Source organism: Mobula hypostoma, assembly GCF_963921235.1.
Source record: "Mobula hypostoma chromosome 10 unlocalized genomic scaffold, sMobHyp1.1 SUPER_10_unloc_2, whole genome shotgun sequence".
Classification (NCBI taxonomy): Eukaryota; Metazoa; Chordata; class Chondrichthyes; order Myliobatiformes; family Myliobatidae; genus Mobula; species Mobula hypostoma.
In genome coordinates this window covers 118,597-135,538 of record NW_026948137.1, presented here as the reverse complement: position 1 = coordinate 135,538, position 16,942 = coordinate 118,597, and the positions used below count along the sequence as shown (strand labels likewise).

Sequence of the window (16,942 nt, the reverse complement as noted above, 5' to 3'; positions counted from 1 at the left end):
CACAGCGATATTTGATTCTGCGCTTCTCACTCCCTGGATTACAAGATAATAAGAGGAATAGATAAGGTGTACAAGATAATAAGAGGAATAGATAGAGTGGATAGCCAGCGCCTCTTCCCCAGGGCACCACTGCTCAATACAAGAGGACATGACTTTAAGGTAAGGGGTGGGAAGTTCAAGGGGGATATTAGAGGAAGGTTTTTTACTCAGAGAGTGGTTGGTGCGTGGAATGCACTGCCCGAGTCAGTGGTGGAGGCAGATACACTGGTGAAGTTTAAGAGACTACTAGACAGGTATATGGAGGAATCTAAGGTGGGGGCTTATATGGGAGGCAGGGTTTGAGGGTCGGCACAACATTGTGGGCCGAAGGGCATGTACTGTGTTGTACTATTCTATGTTCTATATTAAATATGAAAAATAGTAAAAATTAGTAAATATTAAAATTTTAAATTATAAATCATAAATAGAAAATAGAAAAATGGAAAGTAAGGTAGTGCAAAAAAAAACCGAGAGGCAGGTCCGGATATTTGGAGGATACGTCTCAGATCCGGGTCGGGATCTGCTCAGCAGTCTTATCACAGTTGGAAAGAAGCTGTTCCCAAATCTGGCCATACGAGTCTTCAAGCTCCTGAACCTTCTCCCGGAGGGAAGAGAGACAAAAAATGTGTTGGCTGGGTGGGTCATGTCCTTGATTATCCTGGCAGCACTGCTCTGACAGCGTGCGGTGTAAAGTGAGTCCAAGGATGGAAGATTGGTTTGTGTGATGTGCTGTGCCGTGTTCATGATCTTCTGCAGCTTCTTTTGGTGACCAGAACTGTACACAATACTCCAAATTTGGCCTTACCAATGCCTTATACAATTTCAGCATTACATCCCAACTACTATACTCAATGCTCTGATTTATAAAGGCCAGCATACCAAAAGCTTTCTTCACCACCTATTCACATGAGATTCCACCTTCAGGGAACTATGCACCATTATTCCTAGATCCCTCCGTTCTATTGCATTCTTCAATGCCCTACCATTTACCATGTATGTCCTATTTTGATTAGTCCTACCAAAATGTAGCACCTCACATTTATCAGCATTGAACTCCATCTGCCATCTTTCAGCCCACTCTTCTAACTGGCCTAAATCTCTCGGCAAGCTTTGAAAACCTACTTCATTATCCACAACGTTACCTATCTTAGTATCATCTGCATACTTACTAATCCAATTTACCACACAATCATCCAGATCATTAATTTATAAGACAAACAACATTGGACCCAGTACAGATCCCTGAGGCACACCACTAGTCACCGGCCTCCAATCTGACAAACAGTTATCCACCACTGCTCTCTGGGGTCTCCCATCCAGCCACTGCTGAATCCATTTTACTACTTCAATATTAATACCTAACGATTGAACCTTCCTAACTAACCTTCCATGTGGAACCTTGTCAAAGGCCTTACTGAAGTCCATATAGACAACATCCACCACTTTACCCTCGTCAAACATGACCTTCCATGCACAAATCCATGTTGACTGTTCCTAATCAGACCCTGTCTATCCAGATAATTATATATACCATCTCTAAGAATACTTTCCATCAAGTTACTCACCACTGACGTCAAACTCACAGGCCGATAATTGCTAGGTTTACTCTTAGAACCCTTTTTAAACAATGAAACAACATGAGCAATACACCAATCCTCCGGCACCATCCCCGTTTCTAATGACATTTGAAATATTTCTGTCAGAGCCCCTGCTATTTCTACCCTAACTACCCTCAAGGTCCTGGGGAATATTCTGTCAGGACCTGGAGACTTATCCACTTTTATATTCCTTAAAAGCGCCAGTACTTCCTCTTCTTTAGTCATCATAGTTTCCATAACTTCCCTATTTCCCTTACCTTACACAATTCAATATCCTTCTCCTTAGTGAATACCAAAGAAAAGAAATTGTTCAAAATCTCCCCCATCTCTTTTGGTTCCACACATAGCTGTCCACTCCGATTCTCTAAGGGACCAACTTGATCCCTCACTATCCTTTTGCTATTAATATAACTGTAGAAACCCTTTGGATTTATTTTCACCTTACTTGCCGAAATAATATAAGGAAGTGCTTTTTCTAGTCTATTTGCTAATAACTTATAAAAAAATCTTAGAGTCAACATTTAACAAGGATATTGGTCTATAAGATGCGCATTGAGCGGGGTCTTTATCCTTCTTTAATACTAAAGAGATTGATGCTCTATAAAAGGATTCTGGTAGTTTACCAAGTTTTAATGAGGCCTCCAGAACCCTGGATAACCAGGGGACTAATAAGGGTGCAAAAGATTTTTAAAATTCCATGGTAAACCCATCAGGGCCAGGAGCTTTCCCTGAGTTCATAGAAAAAATAACATTCTTAATCTCTTCAGTAGTGAAGGAAGTTTCTAACATAGAACATGTATCGTGTGAAATCTTAGGGAAGTCTAGGTTATCTAAAAAGTCACACGAATGTTTAGAATCTCGTGGAGATTCTGATTGATATAAAGAGGAATAAAAATCAAAGAAGGATTGATTAATCTCAGCTTGATCAAACGTCAGTTGACCTTTTTGATTATAAATCCGATTAATTTGAAATTTAATGGAGTTAGTCTTCAACTGATTAACCAACAGTTTGCCAGCTTTGTCACTATGGATATAAAATTCGCTTCTTGTCTTCATTAATTGATTTGCAATAGAGGACGAAAGTAATAAACTGTGTTCCATTTGAAGTTCAGATCTTTGTTTATACAGCTTCTCAGACGGAGCTGTAGCATATTTCTTATCTATTTCCTTAATCTTGTCCACAAGAGCAAGCTCTTCCATTTTCAACCTTTTCCTCAAAGCAGCAGAGTACGAAATGATCTGGCCACAAATATAAGCTTTAAAAGTATCCCAAAGGGTGGTCATGGATATATCCTCTGTACTGTTAATTGTAAAAAAAAAGATCAATCTGTTCATTCATGAAGTTAACAAAATCCAAGTCCTGAAGCAACAGCGGATTAAAACGCTGTTGTCTATTATTATGAGCATTGGCCAATAATTTAATAGAAAGCTTAAGTGGAGCATGGTCCGAAATGGTTATAGGGTCATATTCACATTTAACTACCGAAGAAATAACACGAGAGCCAATAAAAAAAATCAATTCTTGAGTAAGAGTGATGAACATGTGGAAAAAAAAGAGGAGTCTTTTTCCTGGGGATGTAAAAACCGCCAAATGTCCGTCGACCCCGAATCTGAGAGAAATTAATTAATCAAGGTTGCGGATTTATTGGGTACAGTCCGTATGGGGGCCGAACGGTCCAATAATGGGGATAAACAAGTATTAAGATCTCCTGACGAAGGGTCTCGGCCTGAAATGTCGACTGCACCTCTTCCTAAAGATGCTGCCTGGCCTGCTGCGTTCACCAGCAACTTTTATGTGTGTTGCTTGAATTTCCAGCATCTGCAGAATTCCTGTTGTTTGCGTTTATTAAGATCTCCGCCCCAGATTAGTGAAAACTCATTCAAATTTGGGAACATATTAATAACGATTTATAAAATTCTGGACAGTCCGAGTTTGGAGCATAAACATTGACCAGAACTACCTTTTTATTAAAGAGTAAACCACTAACCAGTAAAAATCTACCATTCGGATCAGAGATAATATCCTGTGCACAAATGTAATTGAGGAGTCTATGAAAATAGAAACTCCTCTAATTTTGGCCTTAGAGTTCGAATGATATTTTTGATCCTTCCAGAACTTAAAAAAACGTAATCTGTTCCCCCCTCCGCACATGGGTCTTTTGTACAAATAGAATATGTGCTTTAAGTTTCCGGAATACTTTGAAGATTTTTTTCCTTTTAATTGGATGATTAAGACCGTTAGTAATCCAAGAGACAAAATTAATAGTAGAATCCATAACCCCTAAATTCAACCCTCAAATAAAGGGAGGATTGACAATAGGTTCAACCCACGAACCCAGAAATGGAACAGAGTAAACATGCGATAATGAGAAAGAGGACGCGAAAAGTACTTCAATAATATATATACCCAAGAAGAAAAAAACTAAAAAGTGAAGCCCCCCCCACCCCCACCCCGTAACCCCAAAGCTAAATCTAAAATAGACTAGCCAGATAGAAGCAAGCATTAAATCTACCCCCATGACTTCCGATAGACGCTCAATAAAAAAGTGTATATATCAAAAGATCAACTAAAATTGTAAAACAGTAGAAGAGTGAAAAAATCAAAAAGTACACCGATTAAAACAAAAACGATATAATACAAAGAAAAAATAGATATATATATAAAAAACCATTGACATACACCAAACCGTATAATTAGGAAAGGAGATGAAATATCTGCATAGACTAGCATAAAAAATTACGAAGTTTAAGGCCTCCAGGTATGTGCGAAAAATGATGCAGTGGGAGTGGCCACCCAGAATCCCCAGGGAAGAAAAAGGAATGACGCAGTTAAAAAAGAGCTTGGCAACCATATTGATTAAACAAAAAAACATTTCTGCCCTTAGATAGAGCAAAAAAAGAAAAAAGAAAATAAAACCCAACAGAGTAACACCGTCCAATCAGGCACTGATGATTTAATAGTGCGATTAGGATGTTGAAGGCGAAAGTTGATCCAGGTAACTCTGGGCATCTGACGGAGAGTCGAAAAAATGGGAAGACCTATCAGACAATCGGATCCTCAAACGTGCAGGATATAGCAGAACTGGTTGTAAATCTATCTTGTAGAATTCCGCCATCACAGATCTGTAATGAACACGTTGGTCGCGAATCTGTTTGCTAAAATCCCCCAGCAATCGAAAGTGGAGATCCGAGAAATCAATGTAGCTTTTAGGTCGAGCAAAACGAAGCAACTTTTCCTTGTCTTGAAAATAATGAAATCATAGAATAATGTGCCGAGGCTTGTCTGACTTAGACGTATATGATGGGACTCTGTGAGCCCTGTCCAGTAGTGGTGGTTGATCAGGAAACAAGGTGGGACATAACAGGAACATAAAGATTCTGGACAGTACCCTCAAAATTTCACCTTTAAATGACCTCCATTTCTCTATTACATCCTTCTCATAAAACAAATTGTCCCATTCCACTCCTTCTAAATCCTTTTGTATCTCCTCAAAGTTAGCCTTTCTCCAATCAAAAATCTCAACCCTGGGTCCGGACCTATACTTCTCCATAATTATATTGAAACTAATGGTATTGTGATCACTGGACCCGAAGTGCTCCCCAACACAAACTTCCATCACCTGACCTACCTCATTCCCTAACAGGAGATCTAACACTGCCCCTTCTCTACTTGGTATCTCTATGTATTGCTGCAAAAAACTATCCTGCACACATTTTACAAACTCCAAACCATCCAGCCGTTTTAAAGTATGGGCTTCCCAGTGTATGTGTGGAAAATTAAAATCTCCCACAATCACAACCTTGTGCTTACTACAAATATCTGCTATCTCCATACAAATTTGCTCCTCCAATTCTCACTCCCCATTAGCTGGTCTATAATATACCCAGATAAGTGTTACTACACCTTTCCCATTCCTCAATTCCACCCAAATTGCCTCCCTAGACAAGCCCTCTAATCTATCCTCCCAGAGCACTGCTGTAATATTTTCTCTGACAAGCAATGCAACACCTCCCCCTCTTGTCCCTCCGATTCTATCACACTTGAAGCACCAAAATCCAAGAATACTTAGTTGCCAATCACACCCCTCCTGCAACCGTGTTGCACTAATAGCTACCACATCATACTTCCAGGTATCAATCCATGCTTTAAACTCATCCACCGTTCTTATAATACTCCTAGCATTAAAATAAATTCATTTAAGAAATTTTCCACCTCTTACTCTCTGTTTATCATTAAGGGTGCAAACAACTTTACTATTTTCTTTTTCTTCCTTCTCCTCTACATCTGTTCCGACACTCTGGTTCCCCTTCCCACCCCCTTGTATCTAGTTTATGAGCCTCTCTAGCAAACCTACCTGCAAGAATATTTGTCCCCCTCCAGTTCAGATGTAAACCGTCCCGCCGGAACAGGTCCCACCTTCCCTGGAAAACTGCCCAATTATCCATAAATCTGAAGCCCTCCCTCCTGCACCGTGTCTTCAGCCACGTGTTGATCTGCGCTATCTTACTATTTCTAAACCCGCCTGCACATGGCACTGGTAGCAATCCTGAGATTGCTATACTGGAGGTCCTGTCCCTTAACTTGGTGCCTAACTCCCTAAACTCACCTTTCAGGACCTACTCACTCTTCCTACCCACGTCATTGGCCCTACATGGACCACGACATCTGGCTGCTCACCCTCCCTCTTGAGAATACGTACTGAGAACTCAATCCGAGATATCGCGGACCTTGGCACCAAGGAGGCAAAAGACCATCCGGGATTCCCAATCTCTTCCACAGAACCTCTTATCTGTCCCCCTAACTATTGAATCCCCTATCACTACTGCTTTATTTGCACACACATCAAAGTTGCTGGTGAATGCAGCAGGCCAGGCAGCATCTCTAGGAAGAGGTACAGTCGATGTTTCAGGCCGAGACCCTCGAAAGGTCTCGGCCTGAAACGTCGACTGTACCTCTTCCTAGAGATGCTGCCTGGCCTGCTGCGCTCACCAGCAACTTTGATGTGTGTTGCTTGAATTTCCAGCATCTGCGGAATTCCTCGTGTTTGCTTTATTCGCAGTTATTTTGTAAATAACACTATTCCTTCAACATCTGCCGGACGATGCTGAGGATGTTCTACAAGTCTGTGGTGGCCAGTGCTATCATGTTTGCTGTTGTGTGCTGGGGCAGCAGGCTGAGGGTAGCAGACACCAACAGAATCAACAAACTCATTCGTAAGGCCAGTGATGTTGTAGGGATGGAACTGGACTCTCTCACGGTGGTGTCTGAAAAGGGGATGCTGTCTAAGTTGCATGCCATCTTGGTCAATGTCTCCCATCCACTACATAATGTACTGGGTGGGCACAGGAGTACATTCAGCCAGAGACTGATTCCTCCGAGATGCAGCACAGAGCGTCATAGGAAGTCATTCCTGCCTGTGGCCATCAAACTTTACAACTCCTCCCTTGGAGGGTCAGACGCCCTGAGCCGATAGGCTGGTCCTGGACTTATTTCATAATTTACTGGCATAATTTACATATTTAACTATTTATGGTTCTATTACTATTTATTATTTATGGTGCAACTGTAACGAAAATCAATTTCCCCGTGATCAATGAAGTATGACTATGACTATGACTATTCTTTGCATTTCTGGTTAGATGCTAACTGCATTTCATTAGCTTTGTATCTGTACTCGGCACAATGACAATAAAATTGAATCTAATCTAATCTAATCTAATTTCCAGATCGTATCTGCAGACTTTCTTGCCTTCGTTCCAGAATTCGGCGTCCGTGACCAGGCGATCAAATGCGCCTGCGCATGGAGCGCAGTCAATTCCGGGAAGTCGCGCATGCGCTTTGTGGACAAAAGGCTGCTGGCGAAACCGCAGCAGGTAGGTGCGCGGTTCCGGGCGGTAATTTTATCAGCATCGGTGTCCGAACCGTGGAACCGAGGAACAATTACTGTGGGCTCCGCACCTCGGGACAGTTCCTGGTCCTTTCCCTCTCAGCTGATGAGCGAAGGTGCAGGCGGCATTTCTGTGGCGCATGCGCATCGCAGAGACTGTGACGGACTGACGGACGGACGTGTTTCTGTCGGCGAGAAGAGGCAAGCCTTTTCCTTTTTCGATACAGAGTAGTGAGAATGGAATGCTCCTCCTGGCAGATGTGGGAATTCGCGATACCTGATGGTTTCCCTGATGACGATATCTGCAGGAAGTGCACCCAACTGACTGACCGGGTCGAGGAGTTGGATGTACTAAGGATCGTTTGGAGGCTGAAGATATTATAGGTGAGTCTTTTGAAGAGATGGTCACACCCAGAGTTCAGGTTGGGACTGGAGATGAGTAACTGCGGGAAGAGGTAAGGGGATTAAGAAGTCAGTGCAGGGTTCCCTTGTGACCGTTCCCCTCAGCAACAGGTATACCCCCTTGGATACTGCTGTTGGGGGGTGGGGGGAGGGTGGAGGGTGAACCATCAGATCACGGCAACAGCCATGGCACTGTGACTGGCTCTGAGCCTCGACAGGGAAGGGTAAAGGTCAGGCCTTCCAGTAGTTATGGATTTATATAGGTAATGATTTATAGGCATCCGTTAGTCTCATGAGACCATGGATTTGCACCTTGGAACGTTTCCAGGGCGCAGGCCTGGGCAAGGTTGTATGGAAGACTAGCAGTTGCTCATGCTGCAAGTCTCCCCTCTCCACGCCACTGATGTTGTCCAAGGGAAGGGCATTAGGACCCATACAGCTTGGCACCGCTGTCGTCACAGAGCAATGTGTGGTTAAGTGCCTTGCTCAAGGACACACATGCTGCCTCAGCCAAGGCTCGAACCAGCAACCTTCAGATCACTGGACAAACGCCTTAACCACTTGGGCCACGTGCCAACACTAGTAGTTATAGGGGCTTAGATAGTTAAGGGAACAGAAAGATTCCGTGGCCACAAAGGACACGGTGTGTTGCCTTCTGTGTGCTGGGGTCCATGACGTATCAAGAGCGGCTACAGGATATTCTCAAGGGGAGGGGAAACAGCCAGAGGTCGTGGATATATTGGCAACAATGACAGAGGCAGAAAAGGGGAAGAGGTCCTATGCAGTGAGTATATAGGGTTTGGAAGGAGGCTGAAGAGAAGGACCTCCAAGGCTGTAATCTTCAGATTACTCCCTGTTCCACAGGCTAGTGCAGATAGGAATGGGGTGATAGCACGGATGAATGAATGGCTGCAGAGATGGCTTGGGGATAGGGTTTCATGTTGTTGAGTCATTGGAACATTTTCTGGGGAACGGTGACCTGCACAAGAGGGATGGGTTGCATCTGAACTGGAGGGAAACAAATATACTCACAGGGAGTTTTGCTGAATAGGAAGGGTGCAATCAACCTAATGGGATTGCACTACAGACCCCTTAATATCCACTAATGGGATTGCACTACAGACCCCTTAATATCCACTAGAACATCTAGGAAAAGACATGTAATAACATTAATGAAATGTGTAAAAATATTAGGGTTGTTGTCTGAGGCCGCACAGGATCTGGTGTTGGGTACTGAGCCTGGCCAGGTGACTGGACAGTTAGGGAACAGTACCACAACTCCTCATTTTTCAGGTTAGCTATAGATAAGGATAGGTATGGTCCTTGTCAGAGAGTTCTAAATTGGAGTGGGGCAAATTATGATGGCATTAAGCAGGAACTCTGAAGAGTTAATTGGGAACAGGGGGCAAGGATTCAGATTTCTGGATAATTGGGACCACTTCTGGGGAAGGTGGGACCTGTACAACAGAGATGGGTTGCACCTGAATCCGAAGGAGACCAATATTCTTGCAGGCAGATTTACTAGAGTTGTTGGGGATGGTTTAAGCTAATATGGAGGAGGATGGGAACCAGTATGATAGAGCTGAGGATAAGCCAGCAGGTTTACAAGTAGTACAGGAATACATTCAGCCAGAGACTCATTCCACAGAGATGCAACACTGAGCATCATGGGAAGTCATTCCTGCCTGTGGCCATCAAACTTTACAACTCCTCCCTTGGAGGGTTAGACACCCTGAGCCAATAGGCTGGTCCTGGACTTATTTCCATCTGGCATAATTTACGTATTATTATTTAATTATTCACGGTTTTATATTGCTATATTTATACCCTATTCTGGTTAGTGCAACTGTAACGAAACCCAATTTCCCTCAGGATCAATCAAGTATGACTATTGACTATGAAATGATGGGTGTAACATGAACGTAAGGAAGGACAAGCCAATGATTGGGTACAAATGCAGACAGAGCAAAGAGTTAAATTGTGCCACAGAGGCAAAATTCGAAAGGGGGAAGAATGCAGGACTGAAGATGCTGTATTTAAATGCGCGTAGCATTTGGAATAAGATGGGCAAAGTTATGGCTCAGTTAGAGATTGGTCAGTATGATGTTGTGGGCATCACTGAAAGATGGCCATAGTTGGCACCTTTTCTCCTTTTCAATCTGTACAGCTTCCATGATCTCACTACTCGTTTCTCTTAACTCCATAGACTTCATGCCAGTTTCCTTAGTAAATACAGACGCAAAAAAACTATTTAAGATCTCCTCCATTTCCTTTGGTTCCGCACATAGCCGACCACTCTGATCTTCAAGAGGACTAATTTTATCCCTTACAATCCTTTTGCTCTTAATATACCTGTAAAAGCTCTTTGGATTATCCTTCACTTTGACTGCCAAGGCAACCTCGTGTCTTCTTTTAGCCCTCCTGATTTCTTTCTTAAGTATTTTCTTGCACTTCTTGTACTCCTCAAGCACCATATTTACTCCCTGTTTCCTATACATGTCATACAACTCCCTCTTCTTCTTTATCAGAGTTGCAATATCCCTTGAGAACCAAGGTTCCTTATTCCTATTCACTTTGTCTTTAATCCTGACAGGAACATACAAACTCTGCACTCTCAAAATTTCTCCTTTGAAGGCTTCCCACCTACCGATCACACCTTTGCCAGAGAACAACCTGTCCCAATCCACGCTTTTTAGATCCTTTCTCATTTCTTCAAATTTAGCCTTCTTCCAGTTCAGAACCTCGACCCTAGGACCAGATCTATCCTTGTCCATGACTACTGAAAAGGATCTTGGTGATTGTAGGGATGACTTACAGTGGATTGGAAAGCTTGAGCATATAGACATTAAGAAAGAGGATGTGCTGAAGCTTTTGGAAAGCATCAAGCTGGATAAGTCTCCAGAACCAGATGAGATGTACCCCAGGCTACTGTAGGAGGTGAGGGAGGAGATTACCGAACATCTGGCAATGATCTTTGCATCATCATTGGGGACAGGAGAGGTTCCGGAGGATTGGGGGGTTGCAGATGTTGTTCCTTTATTCAGGAAAGGGAGTAGAGATAGCCCAGGAAGTTATAAACCAGTGAGCCTTACTTCAGTGGTTGATAAGTTGATAGAAAAGATCCTGAGAGGCAGGATTTATGAATATTTGGAGAGACGTAAAATGATTAGGAATAGTCAGCATGGCTTTGTCAAAGGCAAGTTGTGCCTTACGACCCTGACTGAATTTTTTAAGGATGTGACTAAGCTCTACATTGATGAAGGTAGAGCAGTAGATGTAGTATATATGGATTTCAGCAAGGCATTTGATAAAGTACCCCATGCAAGGCTTTTGAGAAAGTAAGGAGGCATGGGATTCAAGGGGACCTTGCTTTATGGATCTAGAATTGGCTTGCTTACAGAAGGCAAAGAGTGGTTGTAACCGGGTCATATTCTGCATGGAGGTCAGTGACCAGTGGTGTGCTTCAGGCGTCTGTTCTGGGACCCCGACTCTTTGTGATTTTTATAAATGACCTGGATGAGGAAGTGGAGGGATGGGTTAGTAAATTTGCTGATGACACAAAGGTTGGGGGTGTTGTGGATAGTGTGGACGGCTGTCAGAGGTTGTAGTGGGACATCGATAGGATGCAAAACTGAGCTGAGAAGTGGCAGATGGAGTTCAACCCAGATAAGTGTGAGGTGGTTCATTTTGGTAGGTCTAATATGATGGCAGAATATAGTATTAATGGTAGGATTCTTGGCAGTGTGGAGGATCAGCAGGATCTTAGGGTCTGGGTCCATAGGACACTCAAAGCTGCCGTGCAGGTTGACTCTGTGGTTAAGAAGACTTACGGTGCATTGGCCTTCATAAACCGTGGGATTGAGTTTAAGAGCCCAGAGGTAATGTTACAGCTACGTAGGACCTTGGTCAGACACCACTTAAAGTACTGTGCTCAGTTCTGGTCACCTCACTACAGGAAGGATGTGGAAAGGGTGCAGAGGAGATTTACAAGGATATTGCCTGGATTGGAGAGCATGCCTTATGAGAATAAGTTGAGTGAACTCAGCCTTTTCTCCTTCGAGCAGCGGAGAATGAGAGGTGACCTGATAGATGTGTATAAGATTATGAGAGGCATTGATCACGTGGATAGTCAGAGGCTTTTTCCCCTGGACTGAAATGGCACAAAAGGTCACAGTTTTAAGATGCTTGGATGTAGGTACAGAGGAGATGTCAGGGGTAAGTTTTTTACACAGAGAGTGGTGAGCTGCCGGCAACAGTGGTGGAGGCGGATACTATAGGGTCTTTTAAGAGACTCCCGGATAAGTACATGGAGCTTAGAAAATAGAGGGCTATGGGAAACCCTGGGTAATTTCTAAAGTAAGTACATGTTCGGCACAGCATTGTGGGCTGAAGGGCCTGTATTGTGCTGTAGGTTTTCTATGTTTCTATGAACCTAATGGGTACTTTGCATCTTCCTTCAGTGTGGAAGACACTAGCAGTGTGCCAGAGGTCCATGAGGGTCAGGTAGCAGGAGTGAGTACCACTGTTATTACAAAGGAGAATGTGCTAGGCAAACTCAAAGGTCTTAAGCTGACTAAGTCACCTGGATCAGATGGACTGCATCCCAGAGTCCTGAGAGAGGTTGCTGAAGAGATATTGGATGCATTGATTCTTGAAAGATTATGACCTCTTGATTCTGGCCGGGTTCCTGAGTACTGGAAGATTGCAAATGTCACTCCACTATTTAAGAAGGGAGGAAGGCAAAAAAAAAAGGAAATTATTGACCAGTATTAGAGTTCTTCGAGGAAGTAGCAAGCAGGGTGGACAAAGGCGAGGCAGTGGATGACATTTACTTGGATTTTCAGAGGTGTTTGTTAAGGTGCCACACATGAGGCTGTTTAACAAGACAAAATCCTGTGCCATTACAGGAAAGTTACTGGCATGGGTTGCGGAATGGCTGACAGGCAGGAGGCAGTAAGTGGGAGTAAAGGGGGCCTTTCCTGGTTGGCTGCCAGTGACTAATGGAGGTCCTCAGGGGTTGGTATTAGGACCGTTACTTTTCACATTGTTGTCAATAATTTGGATAATGAAATTGATGGCTTTGTGGAAAGTTTACAGATGATACAAAGATAGGTGGAGGGGTAGGTAGTGCTGAGGAAACAATGTGATTGCAGCAGGACTTAGACAAATTGGAAAAATGGGCAAAAAAGTGGCAGATGGAATACAGTGCAGGAAAATGTATGATAATGCATTTGGTAAAAGAAACAATAGTGCGACTACTATTTAGGGGAGAAGGTTCAAACATCAGAGGTGCAGAGGGATTTCAGAGTTCTCGCACAATACTCCCAGAAGGTTAATTTACAGGTTGAGTTTGTGGTAAAGAAGACAAAAGTAATGTTGGGATTTATTTCAAGAGGAATAGAATATAAAAGCAATGAGGTAATGTTGAGCCTTTATAAGACACTAGTCAGGCCACACTTAGAGTATCATCCATAGTTTTGAGCCCATATCTCAGAAAGGATGTGTTATCATTGGACAGGGTCCAGAGGAGATTCACGAAGATGATTCTGGAAACAAAGGGGTTAACAAATGAGCATTTGGCAGCTTTGGGTCTGTACTCACTGGAATTTAGAAGAATGTTGGGGGGATCTCTTTGAAACCTACCTGTTGTTGAAAGGACTAGGTAGGGTGGAAGTGGAGGGGATGTTTCATATGGTGGTGGTATCCCACAGTCTGAAAATTGAGGGCTGACCTTTTAGAACAGAGGTAAGGAGGAATTGTTTTAGCCAGAGAGTAGTAAATCTGTGGAATGCTCTGCCACAGACTGTGGTGGAAGCTAATTGTGTACATATATTCAAGGCAGAAGTTGATCGTTTCCTGATCGGTCGGGGCAGCAAAGGATATGGCGAGAAGGCAGGTGTTTGGGGTTGAGTGTGATCCGGGATCGGCCATGATGGAATGGCAGAGCAGACTCGATGGGTTGAATGGCCTAATTCTGCTCCTATGTCTAATGGTTTTATGATCTAAAACCTTTTCTTTGGCAAGACCACATCAGACATTTGGTGGGTGTTTAAAGACCAATTGCACAGAGTACAGGAAAGGTATGTTCCTGATAGAAGGAAGGATGGGGAGGAAAGATAAGAGAACTTTGGATGTCCAGAGAGGTGATGAATTTAGTCAAGAAGAAAAAGGACAAGTGTGTAAAGCTTTGAAAGTCAGAATCAAATGTCACACATAAGGAGTATAAAGAAACCAGAAAAGAACTAAAGAAGGGAATTAGGAAACTGGGAGAAGTCCTTGGAAAGTAGGTTTAAGGTGAATCCTAAAACCTTCGATAGATACATCTAAAGTAATAGGATAACCAGGGAGAGTGTGGGACCACTCAAGGATAAAGGTGTTACATTTGCTTGGGTGCAGTTAATGTTTTTTTTAGTGTGTCGCACCAGTCAGCCAGCCGTTCTTGTCTGGCACGTGGTGTCAGGATTGGTCTCCTTTCGGATTAACCGGGTCACGATATGAACGTTCCTGACTCGACCCTTTTTTCTTTACGAGGCTGAGTGGCTAGCTCGACGCTCAACCCGGCACGGATGGAAAGCGTGCTCAGGTGGTGGCCCGACTTGGATTCGAACTCGGGAGCCTGCGCTCCGGAGTCCGGTGCTGATGCCATTGCACCACCAGCCGGCCACAATGAGGTACTTAATGAGTACTCTGCTTCATTATTTATCAAGGAAAAGGATATGGAGTACCAGGAGATCAATGCTGAGTGTATTGAGGTCAAGGAGGAGGAAGAGTTAGGCCTCCTAAGGATTATTAAGTTGGATGTCCTTAGGGCCTGATGGGATTTACCCCAGGTTATTGAAGGAAGCAAGAGATAAGATTTTTGGGACCTTGACCAGGATCCTTGTGTCCTCTCCAGCCAGAGGCGAGGATCTGGTTAATGTTGTACCTCTATTTAAGAAGGGAACAAGGGAAAATCCTGGGAACTATAGGCCAGTGTGTCTCATCTCAGTCGTAGCAAAGTTGTTGGAAAAAATTCTTGGGGATAGGATATATGAGCATTTGTGCATGGCAGGTTGTGCCTTAAAAACCTGATTGAGTTTTTTGACAGGGTAATGAGAGAAATTGATGAGGGCAGAGAAGATGATGATGTCTATGTGGATTTTATTAAGGTGTTGAACGAAGTCCCTCATGGGTGGCTAATCCAGAAGATTAAGGACTATGGGGTCCATGGCATATTGGCTGTTTGGATTCAGAAATGCATGTAGAAGACAGGGTAGTGGTTGAAGGGACTTGTTTGTAAGAGGTACAGCACGGTGGCTCTTTGGCCCACCTAGTCCATGCCGACTATTTAAACTGCCTACTCCTATTGACGTGCACCAGGACCATAGCCCTGCATACCCCTACTATTTAAGTACCTCCAAATTTCTCTTAATCATTGAAATTGAGCTTGCATGCACCACTTGTACTGGCAACTAATTCCACACTCTGATGACTTACTGAGTGAAGAACTTTCCCCTCATGTTCCCCTTAAACTTTTCACCCTTCACACTTAATCCTTGGCCTCTGGTTAACCCAAACACGGTGGAAAAAGCTTGCTTGCCTTTACCCTATCCATACCCCTTGTAATTTTATATTCCTCTATCAAATTTCCTGTCAGTCTTCTACATTCTTGGGAATACAGTCTTAACCTATTCACTTTTTCCTTTCACTTTTAACTCAGAAACTCCAGACCTGGCAACATCCTTGTAAATTTTCTCTGCACTTGGGGAAAGGCTGTTTTGGATTGGGTATTATGTAATAACCCAGGTCTTATTAGGGAACTTAATGTAAAGGAACCCTTAGGAGGCAGTGATCATAATATGGCTGAGTTCATACTGCAGTTTGAGAGGGAGAAGCATAGGTCATGAGTATGATTCCAGGAGTGAAGGGATTGAGGAGCATTTGGCAGCTTTGGGCCTGTACTCACTGGAATTTGTAAAAATGAGGGGGGGAATCTCATTGAAACCTACTGAATGTTGAAAGGACTTGATAGGGTGGATCTGGAGAGGAAGTTTCCTATGGTAGGGGTATCCAGAACTAGAGGACACAGCCTTAAAATTGAGGGGTGACCTTTTAGAACAGAGATGAGGAAGAACTTTTTTAGCCAGAGAGTAGTGAACCAGTGGAATGTTCTGCCACAGACTGCAGTGGAGGCCAAGTCTGTGATTATGGTTAAGACGGAATTTGATAGTTTCCTGACCAGTCAGGGCATCAAAGAATACAACGAGAAGGCAGGTGTATAGGGAGAGTGGAATCCGGGATCAGCCATGATGGAATGGCAGTGCTGACTTGATGGGCTGAATGGCATAATTCTGCTCCTATATCTTATGGTCTTACTGTCACTCTCTGGCTTCTCCCACAAAGCCAATGTCTATTCCAATTTACTACCTCATCTTGAATGCGAAGTGACTGAACCTTCTTGACCAACCTCCCATGCGGAATGCCTTGCTAAAGTCCATATAGACAACATCAACTGCCTTGTTTTCATCCACTTTCCTGATAACTTCCTGGAAAAACTCTTTAAGTTTGGTTAGACATGACCTACCAGACATGAAGCATGCTGACTATTCTTAATCAGTCCATGTCGATCCAAATATACTTGTATATCCAGTCGCTTAGGATATCTTCCAATAGCTTTCCCATAACTGATGTTATGCTCACTAGCCTATAATTTCTCGGTTTATGTTTAGAGCCTTTTTTAAACAGCGGAACAATATTCACTATCCTCCAACCTTCTGGTACCTCTAATGTCACTACCGGTAATATAAATATTTCTGCTAGCTCCCACCCCACCCAGTTAATTTCTGTACTTGCCTTCCATAGGGTCCAAGGGAACACCTTGTCAGGCCCTGGGGATTTATCATCACTGATTTGCCTCAAGGTAGCAAACACCACCTCCTTTGTCATCTATAATGGGTCCATGAAGTTGATGCCACTTTGCTTCACTTCTATAGACTCTGTATCCATCTCCTGAATAAATACAGGTGCAAAGAATGC

At 43.2% G+C, this 16,942-nt stretch overlaps 1 protein-coding gene across 5 annotated transcripts in view; it reads left to right on the top strand.

The window, feature by feature from the left end:
* The window catches only part of LOC134341243 (zinc finger protein 585A-like), a 54,764-nt gene that overhangs the window by 22,821 nt on the left and 15,001 nt on the right, over positions 1-16,942 (top strand). For 3 of the 5 annotated variants that reach the window (XR_010016737.1, XM_063039096.1, XM_063039093.1), the window contains exon 1: positions 7,526-7,909. The gene's annotated coding sequence lies outside the window, so the exon portion shown is untranslated. The other 2 variants (XM_063039095.1, XM_063039094.1) reach the window with 2 other exon arrangements.